The 23,319-nt window shown below is 49.3% G+C and overlaps 1 protein-coding gene across 39 annotated transcripts in view; it reads right to left on the bottom strand.

The window, feature by feature from the left end:
- SORBS1 (sorbin and SH3 domain containing 1) overlaps positions 1 to 23,319 on the bottom strand; it is a 220,463-nt gene that overhangs the window by 187,434 nt on the left and 9,710 nt on the right. For 6 of the 39 annotated variants that reach the window (XM_048218694.2, XM_057308865.1, XM_057308862.1 and 3 more), the window contains exon 1: positions 12,600 to 15,833. The exons of 29 other annotated variants lie outside the window; for them this stretch is intronic. The gene's annotated coding sequence lies outside the window, so the exon portion shown is untranslated. Of the gene's footprint in view, positions 1 to 12,599; positions 15,834 to 23,319 lie in introns of those variants that run through there. 4 more of the 39 variants (XM_044381985.3, XM_044381984.3, XM_057308876.1 and 1 more) reach the window with 3 other exon arrangements.

The following is a 23,319-nucleotide window of genomic DNA, read 5'->3' as shown; positions in this document are numbered from 1 at the left end:
CAAATTGGTGGAGCAGGTGAAATGTGAGATAAAATGTAACATGATGTCAGCAAAGCATCTTCAACTCTCATGATTCACTTAAGTTAGGGAAACAGAGTCAAGCAGCTTGTTATTAGTGTAGGACTATGGAGCCTACTGAACAACTACCCCCACAAAATATACACCACTCCCTCCTGCTTTGGGTCCCACTGTACTTTGTACATGCCCATACCCCTCTCACAGCACTATTAAACTTGAGTGAGCTATTAGTCTGTCTTCCTACGAGACCAGGGGTCAGTACACCATAGCCCGCAGGCCAAATCCAGCCAGCCACCAGTTTTTGTAACGTTCTACTGGAACAACCATGCTATTGGTTCCCACGTTGTCCATAGCCATGCCGGGGCTACAGGGGCAGTTAAGTGTTCGTGACAAAGATTGTATGGCCCACAAAGCCAAAAATATTTACTATCTGGCCCTTTAGAAGAAAAGTTCTCTAGCCTCTGTACCAAATGACTCTTCTCAGGCAAGAAGGTGGTCTTACTCCTCTGTGTACCCTCAGCACCAGCACAGTGCCCGGCACATAAGAGGTATGCATTTAACATCTGGTGTTTAAATATGTACACTGCCATCTTTAATGGCTTGATGACAAGCCAGAGAAAGGTTACTGACAGCATGACACAGTATTCAATCCTCAGCCACACCCTGTCCAATGTCTTCTTGACAATGACTTGACTGAAGATGAACACAGGAGGCAGGCTCCTCAAACCCCCACAAAGCTGAGAAGAGCTAATGCTACAGGTGACCGAATCTAGACTCAAATGATCCCTATAGCCTAGCAACCTGGGCCAAACACAGAACCGGGAGTGCAGTACAGGCTGGGGACAGTTTCAAACCTCCTCCAGTCCGAGAGACCTGCCCTGGCAAGCACTCCCATGAAACAGAGCTGGGTGCTGCAGCTGACCACAAGGTCCATCGGAGCCCGCGGTGCCAAGAGTAACGCAATCTTAAATGGCATCGAAAGTAGGACACTGTCCAATTCACGAGAAAATGGTAACACTCCTACTGTACCCCGTAGTGGTCAGGCCACAAGTGGAGGGTTCCGCTCAGGACAGCACACTTTTTTAAATGATCTTTTCGATGGGTTACACTCACAATCTAAAAAGTACCCAACAGTTTATAGTGAAAAGTCCCCGTTCTACCTGATCCTGGGGCCACCCAGTCTCCTCCTCAGAAGGCAAACAATGTTACCCGTTTTTTGTTCCCTTCCGTTGGTACTATACACATATACGAGCAAATAAACGTACATTGTCCTCCCCTTTTATTGCACGAATGGTAGCACACTACATATGCAGTGCTGCTTTCACCTAAAACATCGATCCTACAGCGTTCCCCACCAGTTCCTCAAGAGCAGCCTCATTCTTCCTGGGGCTGCACACGATTCAACTGCATGGAGATACTCGACTGATGCACACTGCGGTTATTCCAGTCTTTGCTCCTCCAGTGTGAGAAATCTACATCATTTCTCGCCTCTGCAGGTAGGACAATTCCGAGCACTAGAACTCCAAGTATAAAAAGCAGGTGCATTTGTAATTGTGACAGATACTGTCAAATGGGACACTGCCCTTTAAAGAGAGTCATGGACAAATGGAGTTTTCCAAAAGAAGGGGCAGGAAATTCCATCCCAGAAGGAAGAGCAGAGGCTTAGTGTGGAGAAAAGAGGGCTGGGAGAAAAGGGGAGCATCATGAACTCCAAAGACCCACGGCCACCACCAATAGCGTCAGTCCTCGTTCACGTACCAGCACGCCAGACACGTCCTGGGAGACTCCTACACATCATCCCACTTAAGACAACCCTGACGGATGGGCCTTTTTATCCTCGTAATGTAGATAAGGAAACTGAGGCCAGAGTGTTCTTGCCAAAAGCCACAGAGCCGATAATGGGCAGAACCGGGACTCAAACCAAAGCAAAATAACTCCACCGTCCGTGCTCCTCACCCCTGGCTGCGCAGAAGAGCCTGGGTGGTTTCCGCACGGCCCGCCTTCAGATTCTGCTCTAACTCCCCAGGGCACAGCAGGCAGAGGCTGAAAAGCCCAGCTCTCAGGTGAATCCAAGGTGCAGTTCAGTCTAGTCATTCTCCAATGAGGCAGGCATCGGAATCACCTGGAGTCCTTGGAAAAACAATTTGCAGCCCCCCCCCCCCCAGCCCCACTCCCGAGTTTGAGCCAGCAAGGTCTGGGGTGCTGCTACAGAATTTGCATTTCTAGCTGGCTTCCAGGTGATGCTGATGCTGCTGGCCTGGGCACCAACCCACCCCACCCTCCCAGCTTTGAGAACTACTGCTCTAGAAGCAACAGCTACTACTGCCCCTAGTAATAATCAGCAATTAATACTCTGTAAGATACATCAACCCAATGAACTTTCACTGCTTTAGAAGGTCCGAGCGGATAATGTCCTCTGTAAAATGAAGTGACACTCAAGTGTCTTAGGCAAGTTCATACAGGTTGCAAGTAGTACAAAAGCTTTGCTTCTTTCTTCTTTTTAAATTTCTTCATTTTCTGACATTTAGTTCAATGCTCCTTCCACTATACTAACACGAGACTCTAAGTTCCAGGAGGCAAGAAACTCTATCTTGTTTACTCTTATTCCTCATGAATCCAAAACCAACCGGTGCTCAACACATACACTTGAATGAATGAATCACGGCGTGAAAATATGGTGAGAAATGTGTCCTAAAGTAGAAAATTAACAGACAAGTTGATGATGGCTCATATTAAACAATTCTAATAATTAGAAGCATTAAAAAAATAAAAGGAACTCTGCCTCAGTGAATAGTGAGCTCCTTGTCCTTGGAGACAAACCAGCAAAAGCCAAACAGCTAAGTGACAGAAATGTCACGAAGCAACTACCTACTCCAAGGTGAACTTCTGCACCTCTAACAGCCTTTGCAAAGCTAAACTTTAATTCTTGTGTATTCCAGTAGAGCGGAGGTACTCTAAATTCTCCTCAACGATTGCTCGACGAGCCTGCCAACAGCTTCGCTATGGACACTTACACTAATTACTTCATCCCTGTGCCTCAGTTTCCCAGGACACCAAATGAAAGAGTTTGTCAGTCAGTCTCTGGGGATTATCTAATGACTGGCAAATAATAAACTAACAGATGTACCAAAGTACTTAACATGCATACCACGTCTACCTTTTCTCTTTGCTGCCATTCCGCAGTGCAACTAATCCTGCATCTGATGATATTTCCGTGAAAATAAAACATAAGAACCAAGGGCAAACTCAAAATCATACTGTCCACCCTCTGAATACCCTACCTTCACCAGTTTAATCACCAGTCTATCATTCTTTAAAAATCCATCCTTCCAGCAGCCACACTGGGCAGACACCGTGGGCAGAGAAGTGGGCAAGCCCCTTAGGGAAGGCAGAGAAGCGTCAAGCCAGCCCGGTCTGCTCACGCGCACTCCTACATCTGCCACTTTCTTCGTTTAAAGCCGGCTTTGGATTCCTCCCACCTGGGTAACGTTGGAACGTTCATCAGAACTTACCGGTATAGAATTGTGTTTACAGACTGATTTCAACATGGAAAACCACAACACAGAATAACAGAACCAGAACTGAACCAAGATCCAGAGGAAAGTTCTCAATGTTCAAGGTCTGGAACACCAGCTGCCACGGTTTCATCATTACGATGGGCCAGACTACAGCGATGTGCCTGGTCCTTGCCAAAGACGGCTTCATTCACACCTGAGTACAATGAGGGGGTCAGGCTGAGAGTGGTCTTAGGCAACAGCTTCTCAAAGTCACCAGCACTGTGGTGTCTTAGGGTCTATTAGATTTCGGGAGGGTGGGGGGTGGGTAAGAAACTGGGGAAGATACCCAGACAGCTATATATAGCCCTTATTTACTCTGAACATTAAAAACTGTTTTCAGACACAGTATCAAAAAATGAGAACACACGTGGCAGCTATTAAAATATTATGAACCTCCGTGAATAACCTCACAAAGATGATCGGAAGGGAATCAAAGCCGAGATGACCTCGTCAGGATGCAGGAGGCCGAGGGGGAAGGACCCAGAAGAGGGAAGGGAGTCAAACATCCAGAGCCAAATGAAAAGCCAAGATAGGTGTTTATCGTAATGATTCATAAACAGATTCTGACAGTCACATTCAGGTGCGTGTTAACAAGGCTTTTCTTCCTTAAGCGAGATCAAACCCGGCCTGCGGATTAGGTCCAGCCAGGACACCTTCACTATGGAGCAGTTTGCTGAAGGCATCCACTGCAAGCATAAAACATTAAGGAAGGATAACATTTTATCTTCCCAGTTCCTGTGGACGTATATGTGGCTGAGGTGGTCAGGGCTGAAAGGATTAGACGTTGCAATCATGTGGCCCAGGCATCCCCAAATTCTAAGATGTCTAGGAATCACCTGCAGTGCCTGTTAAATGCAATATCCCAGGCCCTGCTCCCAAGCGTCTGGACTTCCAAACATGGAGGACTCTGCACTTCCACAAGCACCCCAGCCATTCTAAAGGAGCTGGTCCCTGGACTGCTGTTTGAGAAACACTGACCTGATCCAACAGCCTTTCTTCCACAAGAGGGGGAGGGGGAGCCCAGACTGGTGAAGTGTTTTGCCTACGTCCAGCTTCCTAAACCCAGTGCAGACTTCACAAGGAAGAAATCCGTACAAATAGATAACTCACAGAATGATCCAAACTGTTGAAAGGCACAGTACACCCCAGGGCAGCAGAGAGCAAGCTAGCTTCCTCTCACCAAACGAAAGACCTGCAAAGGGGCCCCGTAGGATGAAGGCTGATAAGCCAATAGCACAACTGCCTTACACGCAGGGCCCCAGTTTCCAGACTCTGTCCATACGCCAATCACACTGTCACCTGCACTGTCATTTTCTATTCACCTCTGACTTCGAGCACCTGCAGGGCCCTGACTGAGTCCCCGCCACCTCTGCCTCACCACTGTCACACAGCAGGCTTCCAGGAACTGTTTTCATTGTCAGGTGAAAGCTATTACCACCCTCTGCCGAGATTCCCTTCCAAGAGGCTAGTCCCCCTGGCACATTTCCCTCCCAGCCTTCAAGCCCCAGCTCAGGTGTCACGTCCTCGGAGAAATAACTGTCCCTCCCCCCACCTGACCCAACCAGGTGTTCCCTCCTACTTCTCCCAGAGGACGCTGTACCTACCTGTCAACACTTATCACACAGTTTGGTAATGATCTCGTTTATTGACAAGACTCCTCCTCAAGGGCAATGATTTTGGTCTTGAAACCTCAGCACCGAGCTCAGCTTGCCATAAAGAAGTTGCCCAATACAAATGGGAAGGGTAGGAAGGCTGGGAGGGAGAAACTGATTTTAAATATCTTACTATAAGGGGCGCCTGGGTGGCTCAGTCGTTAAGCGCCTGCCTTTGGCTCAGGACGTGATCCGGCGTTCTGGGATCCAGTCCCACATCGGGCTCCTCTGCTGGGAGCCTGCTTCTTCCTCTCCCACTGCCCCTGCTTGTGTTCCCTCTCTCACTGGCTGTCTCTCTGTCAAATAAATAAAATCTTCATAAATAAATAAATAAATATCTTACTATAGACTCAAAACCCTACAAAGCTGCAGATATGCTTCACTGGGGAGGGAAATTCCCCATTATTTCCTCTGTTCATATTTGAAAAGTCAGGTCACTGTGTTTCCAGCACCACCATAATCAGAGAAGTATGTTGGCTGCACTTGGAAGGGGCCTCACCTGTCTCTCTCTCTCTCTCTCTCTCCCACACACACACACACACACACACACACACACACACACACACACATCTGTGACCCATCCTTCACACACTGCTAGCTCCCTCCTCCCAGCTTGTCTAGTGCTTCCTAAGCCCCCTGGGTCCCCCCATAGCAGCCATGGTCTGTACCTTCTGTACTGAGCCTGGGGCACTGAGCTCGACCCACTGTGTACTACTGTTCTCCCCCTGGGCATCTGTGGGCAATACTCCGCAAGGTGTAGGCCAGGCAATGCGCCAAGGGAGGGACCCAAGTGTCCAGAGCTAAAAAGGGGCTTTTACAGGCAAAGTGGCTTTCTCCTTGAGATGAGGCCAAAGCCAGACGGCTGCCCTCCGCCAGCTCTGACATGCCCCCACTAGGCAACTAACAGCTCACTACCAGGTTTAAAATTGCATCAAGTTTAAAACTCTGGGGTGCCGTCTGTGGCGTACACCCTGACACTCCCTCACCCTTGCAAAGCCCTGCACAGCTGCCAAGGTCTGCTCCAGCCTTTACGTGTCTGGTCCATCTGCCCACCCGGCTGCTGGCCAGGACCACAGGCTGCACGTGTGGACGCTGTGCTGAAAGGCTCAGTGACTTGCCCGAGATCACACAGTCTAAGCAGAGCTGGGGGGAAAGCGGGGTGTTCACTCTCTCCTTCGCATTCCTTCTGGCTCCTAATCGGTCCACTTTCATCAGTCGTCTCCCAAATCCACAGGGCGTTTCCTTCCCTCTCAATCAGGGCCTGCCATTTTCAAATTCAACAAACTGTTAGGCCTTTTTGAGGGTTTTCCCGGTGGCGTTTTAGCTGCTATATAGCAAACCAGATTTCCTGTTTCTTTCTTGTGTATATTATGCTCAGGATATTTTTCCTGGTGCCCTGAGAATTATTCCCAGAGGAAACATTTGGCCCCTTAGGAACTCTTCTGACACTAAAACTCCTTTCCCTGAGAACCTTCCTTCACGGGCATAAACAAGGCTGGCAGCCACTGATAAGCCCCAGTGTGGAGTAGGGAAAAGACACTTCAGTTGGAGCCAGTGGGCTTGGCTCCACCACCCCCAAGCTGTGCAACCCACCACCGTCAGCTTGGCCTTCTTGCGACTCAGATTCCCCATCCATAAAAACGGAGAATAAAGCCCAATAGGTGCTGCCAGGATTTAAGATCAAGTAGCACTACACCTAGCACAGGGGCTGACGTGCTAGCCAGCCCCCTTCCCCCCAAACTGGAGTGGATATCGTGATCTCAGCTGCTTTCAGGTACAACCAAAGCGGAGGTGGGAAAAGCACAGGGTAGATTTTTCCCAGAGGAAAAACAGAGGAAGGCCTCCTGCTGTGAATAATTGCAGTCATGGAAGAGAAATCAGAAACGAAAGGGGCTGCTCTGACACGTCGGAAAGGCTAAAAACAAAAAACAAAAGTATGATTACTCTCCTAGGGCTAAAAAGGACTCACAAACACTTCGATTTCCCCACTCCCAACCCCCACAACCTATGTGTTATCTACAAGTCACTGGAGCTCGGGGAGTCTCATTTCCTCATCTGCACGACAGAGATAACCTTACCAACAGCCCGGCTGCTTAGGACGACGCGGGGCAGTGTGGCTCGGACCACCTGCATGCTGGGCCCTGGAAACGCCCTCCCAACCACTAGTTCCGCTCCTTCCTTCCTAACAGAGCCTCCATTTTGTCTGTACCTGCCTCTCCTCCAGATGGCTCCAGAAGTGTCATCACCTCCCGGGCAACAGTGATTGACTCAGGGACAGACGTGCGACCAAGCTCCACCCAAGGAGGCATCACGGGAGAGTGTTGGAGGGGCCTCAGGAAGCTTCCTGGCTCTGGAGAGAGCCAGAAGTCCATCTAGATCCCTCTTCTTCCTCTGACTGTGGCTGTCTCACTAAGACGTTTGGAAACGCTGCAGCTGTCTTATTCTCTGCAGATGAAGCCAACACCAAAGATGGCAGAGATGGGAAGAACCTGGGGCCTTGCTGACGTCACTGAGCCGCTGAAACAATCAACCCCAAAGCCCACCCTACCTCTAGATTCAGAATCTGCAGGGGGCACCATTCACACTGCAGCCCACAGGACTGGTGGGTTTTGGAGTTATACAATGCACCCCTCCTGTCTGAGAAACGAGTTTTGCTATTAGCCTCTCTGAGCTGGCGTTTGTTATGTGCAGCTGACAATATCCGGATATAACTTGCCTAACCTAGGGAACGCACTGAAAATTCAAATCCTTGGGCTCTACCAGGGAGTGCTATGCATTTTCAGCAAGTACCCCAGGTGAATTCTGATGCTCCCCAAAGTCTAAGAACCACCGCGTTAGTGGAATGTGAAGACGCCCAGTGCAGTGTCAGGCACGCCGTGAACACTAAGCATCGGTCCAAAGTGGATTTACCTGAGAAACGCCATCCCACTGTCCTACATCCTGCGTAAAGCTACTGCAGAAAGAAGAGATGAGGGCAAGGGAGTGTAAGCTGTCAAACAAATCTCACCTCTTCCCACAAAAGGCTGCTCTGCACACTTTTAGAAAAACATCTGCTAACGTTTGGCCAAAACTCTCTTCCAGGACAGCCTGACTCCGTCCCCTCCTCAGGAGCTGCAGCCGGAGTCATCACCTGGGCCTCTCTCAGTGCACACCACAGCACGGTGGCTGGCGGCCACACGGCTGGCCATCCCTGCTCTCCCAGTGGCCCTTTCAACTTTATTAAAAGGTCATTTTCCTGGCCTGGCTATTTCTTATTCTGGACTGATCACCCCCTGTGGCACCAGGAAACTGCAGGGGAAGCTGCATTTATTAGAAGGAGATAAAAGAAGGAGCTGGCTGCACCACAGCTGACGCCTGAAATCATTGTTTTTGAAATGTCAGAGGTACAATGTCCTTGGGGATCACACCCTACCTTCCTCATTCCAAGGGGGAAACCAGGACCAATGAGGGGTGGGACTTAGGGTTCCCATTCATGCAGCTTTCTTGTCAGCATCAGAGTCAGGGGGTTCCTTACCTCAGCAATGGTAACAGGTAGAGGGGGAACACTTAACACGGAGAGGAGACTGAATGGAGGGGCAGGCACTAATTTAGAGGGGCTTTTGCAGGATACCAGTTGCCTAGATAAACCATGAAGGCCAAAGGCAGCAAAGAACATCTCATGTGCTCTTTTTGATATTAAGATCCTTGATCCTACTTAATTAATTTGGACTTTTGTACTCAAAAAATATTTGAATGACTATTAAATGCAGAGCACACCACCAGGTGTGCAGTGACAGGGGAAGGGACAGAACTGAGGATAATATGAAGGACCTCGGTGTAACAGTGAAGGTAAATACTTAGAGAAGAAAGTAAAGAGCAAGTCCCATTAGGGGGAGTGTCTTCAGAAAGCCTCCCTAGCCCTCCCCGAGCTCAAGGGCATTCGGGCACCCTTCCCTCTGTGCTTCCTCAACAGCCTGAGCATCGCATTATAACTGTCTGCTCACACACCCATCTCTCTGTCTTCTACAGAAAGGGGCCCCTCATCTGTTCATCTCTAGTACAGATCCCGGCACAAGGATGAGCTCAGTGAAGGCTGGTTGCTGAAATGATGGATGGATGGATGGATGGATGGATGGATGATGGATGGATGAGTGGATGGATGGATGGGGATGCCAAAGAATTCTGGCAGGGAATCAGGGGAGGCTTCCTGCAGGGCTGAGGCATCCAAGCTAGATCTTGAAGCATTTAGACAAGTAGGAGATAAAGGCAGGACCCACTTCATCCGAAGTGCCCAGTACCAACTTTGGCAGAAAGCTGGTGCCTTAAAGCTTCCTGGATGAGTTTACTACTGAACTGGCTTTCCTAAGGGAAGGAAGCTGGCTTCATTTCCCAGTCTTTTGTTTCTCTCTAGGTAAACAGAAGCAACTCCTACATAGTAATTGAACTGATAAACCAAGGGAAAGTTAACTGCCTACTAGTCTCTACAAACACAAAGATACTTCAGCAGAATGGGGATGCCCCAGTTCTACTGATAGGTAGTTTTCCAAGGTAAATTCAGTGACAAAGGCAGTGTATGTCACCCCCCCTTACATATGTAATCTGAATATAGAAATTCTGGAAGGAATCTAAAAAACTAATAAAAATGATTACCTGTCTATAGGGGAATATATCATTTAGTACCCAAACTGGGACATTTTTGAGGATGAAAGTGGGTGTTACTGGTCATTCTACTGGGATGAAAAACACAAACTAGGACTGTCATAGGTAAACTGGAATATTACATTTAGCTCACCTAATAGGAGCCAGGTTGGAGGAGGGAGTGATGTGGACACTGCAGGGGTAAGAATGAAAATTCTCAGTGCAGGGGCACCTGGGTTGCTCAGTCGGTTAAGCATTTGCCTTCGGCTCAGGTCATGATCCCAGGGTCCTGGGATGGAGCCCCACATCGGGCTCCCTGCTCACCGGGGAGCCTGCTTCTCCCTCTCCCTCTGCCCCCCCACGCCCCTCTCCTGTGCACGCTCTAATAAATAAATAACATCCTAAAAAAACAAAAGAAAATTCTCAATGCATACATTTAGCGTTTTGGTTACTGAACCATGTGTATGTATCAATTATTTTTAAATGTAATTATTTTGGGGGGGCACCTGGCTGGCTCAGTTGGTGGAGCATGTGACTCTTAATCGCAGGGTGTGAGTTCAAGCCCCACATAGGGCGTAGAAATAACTTAAAAATAAAATCTTAAAATGTAATCATCATTTTAATGGGAATTTTAAAAGCCAAGGAATTTGGCCTTCCAACTCCGAGACAGAGGCGGCTCATTTGGGGACACCACGGAATAGCCACCCTGAAGAGCAACCCAGACACAGAATGAACTGACTGCTCAGAGCATAGCCCTTTTGCAGCATGCAATAAACCAGCCCGGGAGAAGGGAGCGGTTCATGGCCTAAAAAGGCTTTGACTCCGTGCAGGGCCAGCTGAGATGGGGAACATCAGGGAAATATAAACAGTGTGAGACGGACATAAAGCAGTTCAGGTTTTTACACAATCATGGCAACAAAGTGAGATTGATTCGGGACTGAATGAAGCTCTTTATATTGTTTCTACTTAAAAAGGAAATGTATTGACTACAGTCCTCCTCACAGATTTATCTTTCCTGACATCAAGCACATTCATAACCTATTTTAAATTCCAAGGAACAATGCTGGGGTTTAGGAAAGTGAATACCAGTGTGTTTCACCAGAACGTTTTGGAGGCTGGGGAGAAGCGTCTCTGACTTTTAATTGCTCAGGAAACAGGCACAATGTAGATGTTTTTCTTATCAGTCATAACTTCAAGTTAGAGAACTGCTTGCCCAGTGGGTCTGAACTTTAGAATGCATCTATCGTGGGAAGAGCCACTTTGGGGCCATCTTAGAGACTATGCGTGGTGTCACTTTGGCCCCAGTCTCTTTTGTGACTCTCTCTTCCTTTCAGATGCCACTACTACTTCTTGGGATCAGGCCTTCTCTACCTGGACCGGATAAGGTCTTGTCTCCAGCCGCCAGGTGCCACCAGGCACTGACCTTCCCCACGCCAGCGGGACCACATCCCACCATGAACCCTTCAGGGGCTCTGTGTGGCCTTTAGGATTGCAGGGTCATACAATTTATCATCCAAACAGGGACACCTGTGAGCCAATTGGGGGGGCACTATTAATAATCAAATGGGGAGAACAGCCAAAGCCACGCTGGGAAACTGGAATGTGAGGTCATCCTACTGTAGGATAAATCCAATCCCTTTAACACAGCTTGAATTCAAGACTCCCCACATCTGGCCCCACTTTACCTTCCCAGTCTTTTTGAACTGATCCTATCACAGGGTCCAGTCACAGTGGACTTGCAAGTTACCCAGCATGCCTTGGGCCTTGCTACATCTGTACATTTGCTCACACATTTCCTCCTCCTGCCTCCATCCCACCCATATCCCCTGTCAGTCCATAATGTCCCCCTCCCCCATCTAGGTAGGTCTAACTCCTACCCTTCCTTCAAAACACAAGTCAACTGGTACCATTTTTAACTGCACTCATTTAACAAAAATCTGACTGCTTGCTCTGTGTTAGGTGCATAGTGAAAAAGACTGAAAAAAATTCAACCTCCTACAGAACTTTAATTCATGGGCAAGGGGGAAGTTATCACAATTGTGTTAACTGATACTAAGGACGGACACAGGGTGATATGCTGGAGAATCTACTCTGTTATGGTGTAGACATACCAGCCCCTACAAGGTTACGAGCTCCTTGAGAACAAAGCCCAAGAGGCCCCATCTTATAGCCCTACTGAACCTACCAACCACCCTTGATTATAGCTGGCACTCAACAAACATTTGATGAGTAAAGAATTAATATTAAAGAAGCTTGCTTAGTTTGTCTGAAGACAGTTCCTTAACAACCAGTTCTGAGTCCTCTATGACTCTGTATGGGATCAAAGGGGAACCTGACTTGCCAATGACCTTAGAGAAACACCCCAGGTCCTGTGGCTGTGACTCTCATTCAACACTGATATTGGAAGTGAACTGAAGTCACCTGACTTGGTTCAATCCTATGCTGCTTCTCTAGACGTTAAATGACTCATCTGAGGTCACACAGCTAGTTAGTGACTGAAAGGTGACATAGGAAGCCTAGAATTTACCACTGGATAAAGACTGAGGACCCACTGGAGCAGAGGGCATCTGGAGGAGGGAGGTGACCTGGCTAGCTGGAGTGGCCAAAGAGCTTTGGGGTGGGACCCACGGGATGGAAACTAGTGGGGGATCATTCCTGTCAGCGAGGCCAGCAGGAGGAAAGGCAATGTAGTAGAAAGCTTGGCCAGGGAGGGCTCGCTTGAAACCAGGGTCACAAAGGGAGGCAAAAATCTTACCTGGCGATGTACACCATCTGAGACGAGGGCACAGACCCACCTTTTCCACATCTGACCTGGAAGAGGGACCTGAAGTAAGAGCAGCTGGGAGCTTTCCTCAGGACTGCCTAAGTGGTGCCCTCTCAGGAGAGGGGGCTGTTCTATCAGACCTATCGGGCACCAGCAACGCTCAGCGGAAGCTGCTCGCAACAGCTCAGGTGAAGGTCAAGGGTCCTGGTGCTTCCCCAAATTTGTTTGCTGTTCTGCCCTATGCAGCATGGGGCAGACCAGAGTTAAACAGTAACCAGTAACAAAGCAGTTTGGCAAGGAGCAGAGTACTACCCAAGTTCTATGTGCAACACGTATACCCCTTTCTCAGACCTTTCCGATGGTGAGTAGTCATAGGACTAACTTAATAAAAGCATTCTGAAGTGCACAACTCCCTGGGCCTGAGTTATTTCAGTTCCACACAGAGAAACAGCCGACCCCATTCTCAGCAGCCTGGACTGGGCCCCATCCGCCTCTCACCTGCGGCGGCTCATCTGCAGCCCTGAGACACCCTGGCCTGTCACGCCTTGCTGGAATTTGCCTTCCTGGCCTCCGCCCCACCATGCCAGCCTCTCAGGGCTCAGTCAGTGGGGGGCCAAAATCGCAAACAGCCCCTGACGTACAACAACGTAAGTCCCTGGAGGTAAGGGAACAACCTGAGTTCATCAGGCGGGCTCTCCAAATGGCCTTCCACTAGACCTGTGCTCTGAGGTAAAAACAGAACCAGGTCCCCAAAGGGCAAGGTTCCTCAATCTCCGCACACCGACATTTGGCACGGGATACCTCTTTGTGTGGGCCGTTCTGTGCACTGCAGACATTTAGGAACACACTGGCCTCCACCCACCAGAGGCCAGAGCGCCCCCAAACATCACCACAACTGAAAATGTCTCCTCCAGACATTGCCAAATGCCCTGTAGGGATAAAACTGCCCTTGGCTAAGCACCACTGCCAAGGGGTGAGCTCCCTAAATGTGCTATTCCGCACATCTCCAAAGACTCAGGAACTCCTAGTCCTACAAAATAGGTTGGGCATTGAAGGCAGAGCTTTGGACTGGGTGGACTGGGTTGGAGTCCTGCCTCTCCCCATCTTATCAACTCTGTGACTTTAGGTAGGTCACTTAATCTTGTTGAGCCTCAGTTCCTTCATCTTTAAAATGGGAGCAATAACTGAGGGCTTCAGAGGGGAGGGGGGTGGGTGAATGGGATAGACTGGTGATGGGTAGTAAGGAGGGCACGTATTGCATGGTGCACTGGGTGTTATACACAACTAATGAATCATCGAACTTTGCATCAGAAACCAGGGATGTACTGTATGGTGACTAACATAATATAATAAAAAAACAAAAAAAATGGGAGCAATAAAACAGCACTACCTCCTAGGGAGGCCCTGAAGTTACATAAAATGACACGTAAAGATTGCCTGGCACAGGAAGTGAATTTAACATTCAATAATTGTTAGTGATTATTTATGGGCCTGGAAAATTCCTTTTAGTCAAGCCTAGAGTTTAGTCTTCTATTTCTGTGGCTTCTGATCTTCCCCCTTCTTCCTATGCCCTTTCCACCTGTTAAATGCCTTTGGTCTTCACCTTTGGTCTTAAGGAATCCTTCCCGCTGGTTCAAAGGCATCTGAGGTTAAGGTGAAGGAAAGAAAACACACACACACATACACACACATGCACACACACACAGAGAACCTTTCAGATCCAACCCTGCCCAGACCAACTCTCCAGACAAAGGTTTCCATTGTTGTCTAAAAACAAACTTTTCCACAGGGAGGCCTTAAAGAGCCACAAGTCTCCAAGCCTCCAGACTCTTCTGGTTCATATCCCCACTCTGCCCAGACCCTGGCAGTATCCCTTCTCCTTGCTGGGCCTCAGTTTCCTAACCTGTGAAGTAAGGGCTCTAGACCCCGAGAAGCTCTACATGCCCCCCATTACCATCTCCAAGATGCCACATGGCATCAGAATACTGCGTGTGGATGGTAGCTGGATCCACATTTTAAGTAAGTGCTTAACTGGGAATAAGGGTCACAAAGACAAATCATCCTCTTTTTCCCTGTGTTCCCCCAAGAGCCAGCAGAATATAGTATTTACAGAATATACAAGTGGGTATTTTTTGTTGTTGCCACTGGAGTCAGATCTGAATAAAATGAAATCCTGCCAGACCAGTGAGACCTTGAGCAAATTAATACTGTTGCCCTATCTGTAAAACGGGACAATAATAGAGGCAGAAACGAAGTACAGATTATGAGACAAACATCATGAAAGCACCTGGTGCGGAGCTGGTACACACACTAGGTATCCAAAACACATATCCCTTCCTTTCTGGACTCTAGTTTCAATTGTGTAATATAACTCCATGTCATCCTCCTTCTCTGGAAAGTCCTTCCTTCTCTCCTTTCCCAGGGCTCTGTCCAAGTCCTCCTCTGCCAGGAAGCCTTCTCTGCACGGACTCTGTTTCTAAAGGTCCAAAGCCATAAGTTTCCCAAAGATTGGCTTGGGGAGGGAAGGAGAGGAAGGGAAGAAGTTCCCTGGCCTGAGAATTTCCTTTCTGTGAATTCAGGAAGATTAACCCCTCCCCTGCTCCACCCCAGAATGGAGCACTGACCGCAACATCTGCATAGGCTTGGAGTTTACATACTCATTATGTCAGAGTCCCATAACCACCCTGAGATGGGCAGGATCAGTTGGGACAGCATCCTCTCCCCCACAACTCAGTCACCCAGAATCTCACCTGTTGCTCACTGCCCACTCACTCCAAGAAGACAAGGAAGAAGACCATGTGGTTTCTTCCCTCCCCTTCATGAGAGACCTCACACATCTCCAGCCCAAACCCTTCCTTTTGCCCCAACTCTAGGACTGTAATGACTCCATGGTCTCCAGTCAGCTTGAATCCTAAGGTAGAAACGCCTATTGACCAAAAACTAGAACTCAGGAGAGGAAGGAATAGGCTCAAGGTCTCAGCCAGTTTGGAGGCAGGGCTGGGTTAGAACGTGGGTCTCTGGGGACGCCTGGGTGGCACAGCGGTTGGGCGTCTGCCTTCGGCTCAGGGCGTGATCCCGGAGTTCTGGGATCGAGCCCCACATCAGGCTCTTCCACTATGAGCCTGCTTCTTCCTCTCCCACTCCCCCTGCTTGTGTTCCCTCTCTCTCTGGCTGTCTCTATCTCTGTCGAATAAATAAATTAATTAATTAATTAAAAAAAAAAAAAGAACGTGGGTCTCTGGGCTCTAGACACGCCATGCCTCTTCCCACACCCTCTCTCCCACCAGCTGTACCCCCTCCTGTCTCAGGTACCACGATTCTCCCAGGCTCTGAAGCCTCCAATCACCTCTGCTTCTTCCCCTGCCCTATTTCTCTCATCCTCTTATCACCAAGACCAGTAGCCCTTTGTGATAAGGGCCTGCAGACCAGCCAGCCCCAGCCTCCCAAGCCCACTGCCTGGTTCCCATCACCTCATGACAAGGAGCCCAGGCTGAACTCCCCAGAAGCCCATTCTACACAGCAGACCCAGATTCCTCTTCCCTCAAACATACCTTTTCCATGCCACTCTCTTGTCCAGCAACCTACCATGGCTCCTTGTCCCACTGGATCAACGCTCTCCTGTCCAACACACCCGGGAACTTCGTTCACCTACTCCAGCCCACCTGGTTTTACCCTGGTCCCCTAAATGCCCTCTCTCCTCTCTCCTGGATGATCTCCTGGCTCCCTCCCTAGAACTTTGCCCATGTCACTCCGCTCCTTTGGCAAGTCTTCCCTCCTCCCCTTCCTCCTATCCTGTTGGCCCCTCCATGAGGACACCTTCCCTGACCACCACAGCCCACAGCAATCTCTGACTCCTCTGCACGTAGTCAGCACTACGCAGTTAAGGGCGTAAGCCTGGTGTTCTCCTGGCCTCATGTTGTCCCTGTACTGCCTGAGCTGTATGAACTTTACCGTCACCAAACTGCAAATGGCCACCTACCAACTTGGCCACGTTCCTTCCACCTCCAACCTCAGCCTGGCATTCATTCCACAAATATTATCTGAGCAAATCTGATGGCCCAGAGAGTCCTTGTCCTTGCTCTTGAAACCCTTCTTACCCTTCAAGCAATCTTAAATGCCAGTGCTCCCCACTGTCCCCCACCCCCCCACACCCCCATGAAGGAGTCTTCGTCTCTCTACCTTAGGATGTCCTGGTTGTTCTCCAGCCAATCTCCCCACCACCCCCATGTCCTCCCTCAACGCAGACCTTCTTTTCCTCACCTACAGCTGGGCTTCCTACAATACCCTATACCAAGAAGATGCTCAATGAATAGCTTTCACAGTGAACTGAAAGAAACAGAATATGTCCAACTCTCAGGCCAGTCTGGGCTCCTGGGGGCCCAAGCTCCCTACATCCAAGTGACCTCTTACTGTTCTTCCAAGATTGGATTTGGGCCCAGACTGAATCAAATGACCTCTTATCATTCTTCCAAAATTAGGCTTTCCTCTTTAATTACACCTTATCTAACCACACTCTATGTGGATTCTAATTACATAATTACTTCAAGCCTTGGGGAAAGAAAGAAAGAAAGAAAGAAAGAAAGAAAGAAAGAAAGAAAGAAAGAAAGAAGAAAAAGAGGGAGAGAGAGAGAAAGGAGGGAGAGAAAGAAAGGGAGGGAGAGAGAGAGAAAAGGAGGGAGGGAGGGAGGAAGGAAAGAAGGAGTGTGTATGATTACACAGGTAAGTAAACACGTCAAATACACATATTTCTATATGCCATATGCCATTTTTCTGTTCATATGCCATTTTGTAACCCAGAAAATATAGTCCATGGAGGGGTCTAAATCACATTAAGGTAAAAATCTCATTGGGTCAGAATAGATAAAGGAGAACTTCATGGAAAGCCTAACCCTGAGATGGGTTTCAAAAGAGGCTTAAAGTCAGTGGCCAGCCTTCCCCCTTCCCCTCCTGCAATGAAGAGGGGGCTGCATGGTTGGGCATGGTAGATTTTGAAAGCATGACCAGCCTGATCCCCCCCAACCCAAATATCCACCTTGTTCTGAATCCAGGCACTCACTGCACTGTCTTCCCCTTAGGGCACGTGTACACAATTCTCTCCCCAACTAGACTATGTCCAACCTGCAGGCAGGGGCCCGTCTCAGCCATCTTGGCATTCCCAATTCTCAATCCCTCCCCAAACCAGCAGTGGCTTCTAGCAGGCCCTCCCCCAGCCTTATACTCCCGGCCTTAGTAAAGTACTGACCTCTCCCAATGCACTAAGCCTTCTCATGCCACCCCGCCTTTGTTCATGCTGGTGCCCATGTCTTTTATCAGGAACGCCCTCCTCTGGTACTCTTCCAGCCCCCTCCCACCTCCATGGTGGCCCTCACTGCAGCTGCTACTTGCCCTAACTTTGTGTTTATCACACCTGGGCACAAAAACCTTTTCATGTGCCTACCTCTCCCTTCAGACCAGGTCACCAAACTTTCTGATCACACCTTCCTGTTAGTAAAATAGCTTTCAGCATATTTACTTATAAGTTAATTATAAAATCTGTACAACTATAAATAGGAAAGCTACATCTTTCTTATGTTTGAGTTAAAGAATAAATAGAACTTTAACTTATGTTTTCTTCCTGCCACTCAATCGATCTCTTGAGAGCTCACCCACTGCTCTAGATTAGGAACAGCGTGAGGACAGCAGGGGTGTTTTGTTCTCTTTATATTCCCAGAATCTGCAACAGAACCCAAAACTTAGTAAATGAAGTAATTTGCTCACAGCCAGTGAGCCCCTTCTGTGGGCCAGGCACATGCTGGGCACCGGGGACAGAATGTGGCTGAGAAACAGCCCTGGCCACGGCCATTGTGGATCCTATAGACTGGTGGGGTGGGCAGACAAACAATGATTTCCCAAACAAGTGTAACAAAGCAGCTGAGACAAATGCTGTGAAGAATGTTCTGTCCAGAACCACTGAATCATGAAAGCCTCAAACAGCAGGTTTTAAACTGCTCCAGGGGATCAGAGATGGCTTCCCCAGGAACATGCTGCTGCAGATGACATCTGAAGGATGGGCAGACCTGGCTAGGTAAAGGGACGAAAGAACACTCCAGGCTAAGGAAACGGTAGAGGCAAAGTCTGGAGGCTAGATGGAGAAGCTAAGTGCCTAACGGGCCAATAACATAAAATGAATGAACAAGCCCCAAAAGGATGGTGAGTTCTCCTCCCCTTTACTCCCCCCTCCTTATCAAAACAGACCCTAGCTTCCAACCTCTGAAGGGGTCACTCAGTCCCAATACTGCCTTTGGACCAAGCAAGCAGGTGGGCCTCCTCCAGACCTCCCAGCCAGCCCTGCCGGGAGTGGGGTCCCACACCCCTTCTGGGAAGCTCAGAAGCCCTAGGAAGACACTCCTGGAAACCATGCTTGTTGCAATGGGCACCACCAACCAAAGGCTTCTGGGCAGTTTAATTTTTTATTTATTTATTTATTTAAGATTTTATTTATTTATTTACTTGACAGAGAGAGACAGCCAGCAAGAGAGGGAACACAAGCAGGGGGAGTGGGAGAGGAAGAAGCAGGCTCTTAGCGGAGGAGCCTGATGTGGGGCTCGATCCCAGAACGCTGGGATCACACCCTGAGCCAAAGGCAGACGCTTAACAACTGCGCCACCCAGGCGCCCCTGTGCAGTTTAATTTTTTAAAGAGAGTATTAAATATTTTACATCTTCTAACAGCACTTGTTCTTCCTTGCTACAATGAAAAGGAGCACCCAACGAAAATACCCATCAAGATAGCCCAAGGAGGTACGCACACTGCTATCCAGGGTAACCTCTGGATTTCCTGGTTGCCCAGGTATATGTTCCTTGAGGCAGCAACCTGGGGAATCCAGAACCACGGCCACAAAACCTCTTCTTTACTGGAGCCCCTCTGACTCCAGGAAGGGAAAATGATTCACAACAATACTTCAGGTGAGTGCTGAAATGGCCACGACCTTACACATTCAAGATCAAACCAAGACCGTGGACGGTACCATAGGCTGACAGGCTGCGGGGCCTCCTCCTGCAGCAGCTGTTTGGAAGAGGAGCCCTATCTCCTCTCCGTGCTCAGGCATGACTAACATTTCCCAGTTCCTGGGGGGCCTCGCCCCCTCACACCTGCCAGTCCTGGCTCACTCACGCACCATGCCCAACATAAAGGCCCCACAAAGCAAACACAAAACCATCCTAAAAGGCCTGAGACTGTCTTGGCTCAGGCTCACAGGCCTGGCAACCCGTCTGTCAGCAGCCGGCACCCGACCCTGCTTAGGCCCTCGGGCCTCCCGAGTCCAGCTTTCTCTAGCTACTCTATCTTCCGTCCCTGATGGGGTTTTTCTTTCTCTGGAGACTCCATTCATTTTGTCCTGCTTAAAGCAGCCCAGTTCCTCCTTTTGCCTTGGCTTCTCCATCCAGATCCCCGGCCTGCTCTCAAGCCCACTGTCCAGGCCACTGGGGCAGTGACAGATCTCCCAGTTCCAGCTCCGGCCTATCCCACCTCCCCACCAGCTGCGGGATCCTCTCCTCTCGCCAGCCTTCTGGGTGCGCTGTCTATAAGGCGAGGCGCCCGCACAGAAGAGTCAGCAGTGTATATGTTACAGCAGCCTGGGAAAGACTCCCAAACATCAGCATAACACGCAAGTGTTTACATGGTCCCCCCTCCATGTAGCATCAATAGCCACAACCCCCGACCATCATTCTGTGCTCACAGGAAACAGTCCCTCCACCCTGGATCTGCCCGGACGTAGGAAAGGCAAACTCCAAAAGGAGAAGAGCAATCTGCACGTGAACGAGTTCTTCACAGGTCACACTAGGAAACCGCCCAGATGCACAGCTGCCAGGTTCCACACAAACTGCAGGCAACAAGAGAAACTGTTTGGATTTCAACAGATACGTCCTAGTGACCCTTCATACTGGGAAACCAAACTCAAAGGCTGGCCTCCAGGCTGCTGTTAATAATCGATGCACTAGGCATTACATAAATGAGTAATGAGTTTGCGCACTGACACGCGGGCAATTCCGGGATCTTCTAAGCACCCATTCCTGTCACGGCTGCTCTGAGCTAGAACATCATCCATGAAGGGTGGAAAGTCACCACCCAGATGAGAACGAGACTGGCAAAGCCAGGTAGAGGATAACATACAAGTCTGTAATACTCCTCATCACGGTCCTCAGGCAGCATGTGTATGGCACAGTGAGAACCCAGGTTGCCAAGAGCAGTGTCCACCCAGGTCAGTCCTGGGTCCACCACCGCCAGACACCTGACTTGGGGTCTGTCACTGGGCTTCTCAACCACCTGCCCTGTGTGCCTCACCTGGCCGACGTGAGATGCCATATCGGTCAGGTACAGCTACAGCGCTGTCACCTCCCCCGCCCCCACACACGCTGTCATACCACAACCTTCCCACCTCAAAACCTAAAGCAAACTGCTGAATGCCTGCTGGGGAAGCCAAGAGCCCCGTGCTCTTGCTGTCAGAGTGAAGAAGGAAAAAGCTGGGGAGGGTGGGGGCCATGTCTACATGTTCATCGACACTTGTTCAAAGGACGCAATGAGGCTGAGGCTATTAAAGCGCTTCTTAAACTAAAGTTCCACATGCAAGCAGGGATTCGCTGGAATGGGGCGCCCTCCCAGCCCTGGGGCTAACATCAGAGCTCCCTTTCTCCTCAAAACGGGGCACCCTGAGCACATCAGGCCACACCAGGTGGACCTGCTTGCAAGAGTGAGCAAATCACCAAGCGACAGAAACCCCAAAGAGAAGCCTAGGATCCAACTGCCAAATCACCCAGGATCTATCCCTTCTCTCCTCCACACACCTCTGCACATCCCTCAACTCCAGGGGGCTGTTTGCAAACATCTGAGACCCCGCCCCTCCAAGGTGGAAATACAGTAGGGGGAGAAGAAATGTTTGGGGACAGGAGAAAGGTCCATGGGTAGTGGCAGACCAGAAGGAAGGGGACGTCAAAGGGATCCTTGTTCAAGTGTCAGTGACCAGGACTGGGATTCGGAGAGCTTCACTGGCATTTTTACATCAGCTCTCATGCCCAAAGCAGCCCCTGGCTTAGACACATTCAGTTCTGTGCCCCTCTCCAGGTGGTCAGTCAGCTCTGCAAACACAGCCTCACCTGCCAATGTTCTTTTTCCACTCTACAGTCTCCTGCTTGAAAATGCCTCCTTGACTCCAATAACTTGTGTCCTTCTCCTCAACACAGCATCCAGCACTACCACGTGTCAGGAAGTCTAAACGCTTGCGTCACTGAATCACCCACAGTCCTGTCAGGAGGTACCGTTACTTTCTCCACTTGACAGGTGACGCACCTGAGCCACAGAGGAGCAGCTGGCTCTAGGAAGCAGCAGGCGCAGGCTGTGGACACAGGCAGCTGAGCACACAGGCCACGCTCTTCGTCACTCTGCTCCCCACCTCGCTTCCAAGCAAGAAGAGCCAAGCTCCATGAGAACAGCTCTGTTCCCAGCTCGGGCCCATCCAGCGACACGACCTAAAACAAATGGCTTTTCTCTGCATCAGCTGCCTCTGCTGTGAAACAAGGCTAATCACAGATGCCTGGTCTAGAAACACAGAAGCTTAGCTCTGTAGCCCAGAGCAGGCTGCCCAAGAGAACTTCCTGAGATGATGGGAACTGGTGTCTATGAGCACGGGAAATGTGGCTGGTGTGAACGAGCGACTGAATTGTAAACTGTATTTCATTTTAATTAATTTAAAATGAATATGGCTGGTGTCTACCACACTGGAAAGCTCAGCTCTAGTCTATGATTCTAGGAGAACAGAGGCCACTTCTCTTTGGTCACCGCTCTATTCTCAGAGCCCAGCCCAGACCCTGGTGTATGGTCGGTGCTCTGTAATTATTTGTTGAACAAATCAAATGCAAAGGACTTTTCAGGTGCTCTAATAAGACTTCCTCTGCCACCCCAGAATTGATTTCCCAGGCTCCCGGGCCAATGGACATCTAACCTTGGCTTGGCAAGGAGCTCAGGGCCTCCCAAATGCAATACAGCAGGGAATGGCTCTCAGGATGAAAAGTGCTTCTGTGAAGCCAAATTTATCTCCCTGAAAGGTCTACTTACTAGTCCTAGCACATTAGCTCACATTTAGGAAAATGAAAATAAATTATGAAAAAGCACTTAAACATCTGTAAACACTATAAACACAGGATTATAGCTATAATTCACTTTCTTAGTTAAGATGAATCTGAGCTTAACTTGTAACAGTATGAGGTCGATTAAACAAATACATGACGGTGACCTGTCTGGGGGGGAAACAATCCTCTAGTGTCGGGGCTGTGGTACAGAACGGCTCTCTCTGCTGACTTTCCCATCAGTGCCTTTGAGATTTGGGCCTCCAGGTCCATAACTGAGCCAAGGAGCATGCAGCTAAACTCCCAAGGAGCAAGGCCTCATTCTCCGAGCCAGGTCCGGGGATCCTGACAGAGCACCTCCTGTTTCCATATCTCCGTGATGTACTCATCACGGTGGAAAAGCCTAACATTTACCATACGCCTACGCACCAAGGGCTATGTCGGACGCAAAGATACAGAGATGACTACAATGTGGCCCTCACAAGGAGCCCGCCGTCCAGAGGGAGAGATTAAAACTGCAGAGTACCAACTGTCAGGCACGGAACTACAATCAAGAGAAGGACATAAAAGCCACAGTTGTTCAGTGTGACAAAAGTCCTAACAGACGTATA

This window comes from Ursus arctos, unplaced genomic scaffold (assembly GCF_023065955.2).
Source record: "Ursus arctos isolate Adak ecotype North America unplaced genomic scaffold, UrsArc2.0 scaffold_7, whole genome shotgun sequence".
Classification (NCBI taxonomy): Eukaryota; Metazoa; Chordata; class Mammalia; order Carnivora; family Ursidae; genus Ursus; species Ursus arctos.
The sequence above is the reverse complement of the archived record's forward strand: the minus strand, read 5'-3'. Positions and strand labels throughout refer to the sequence as shown.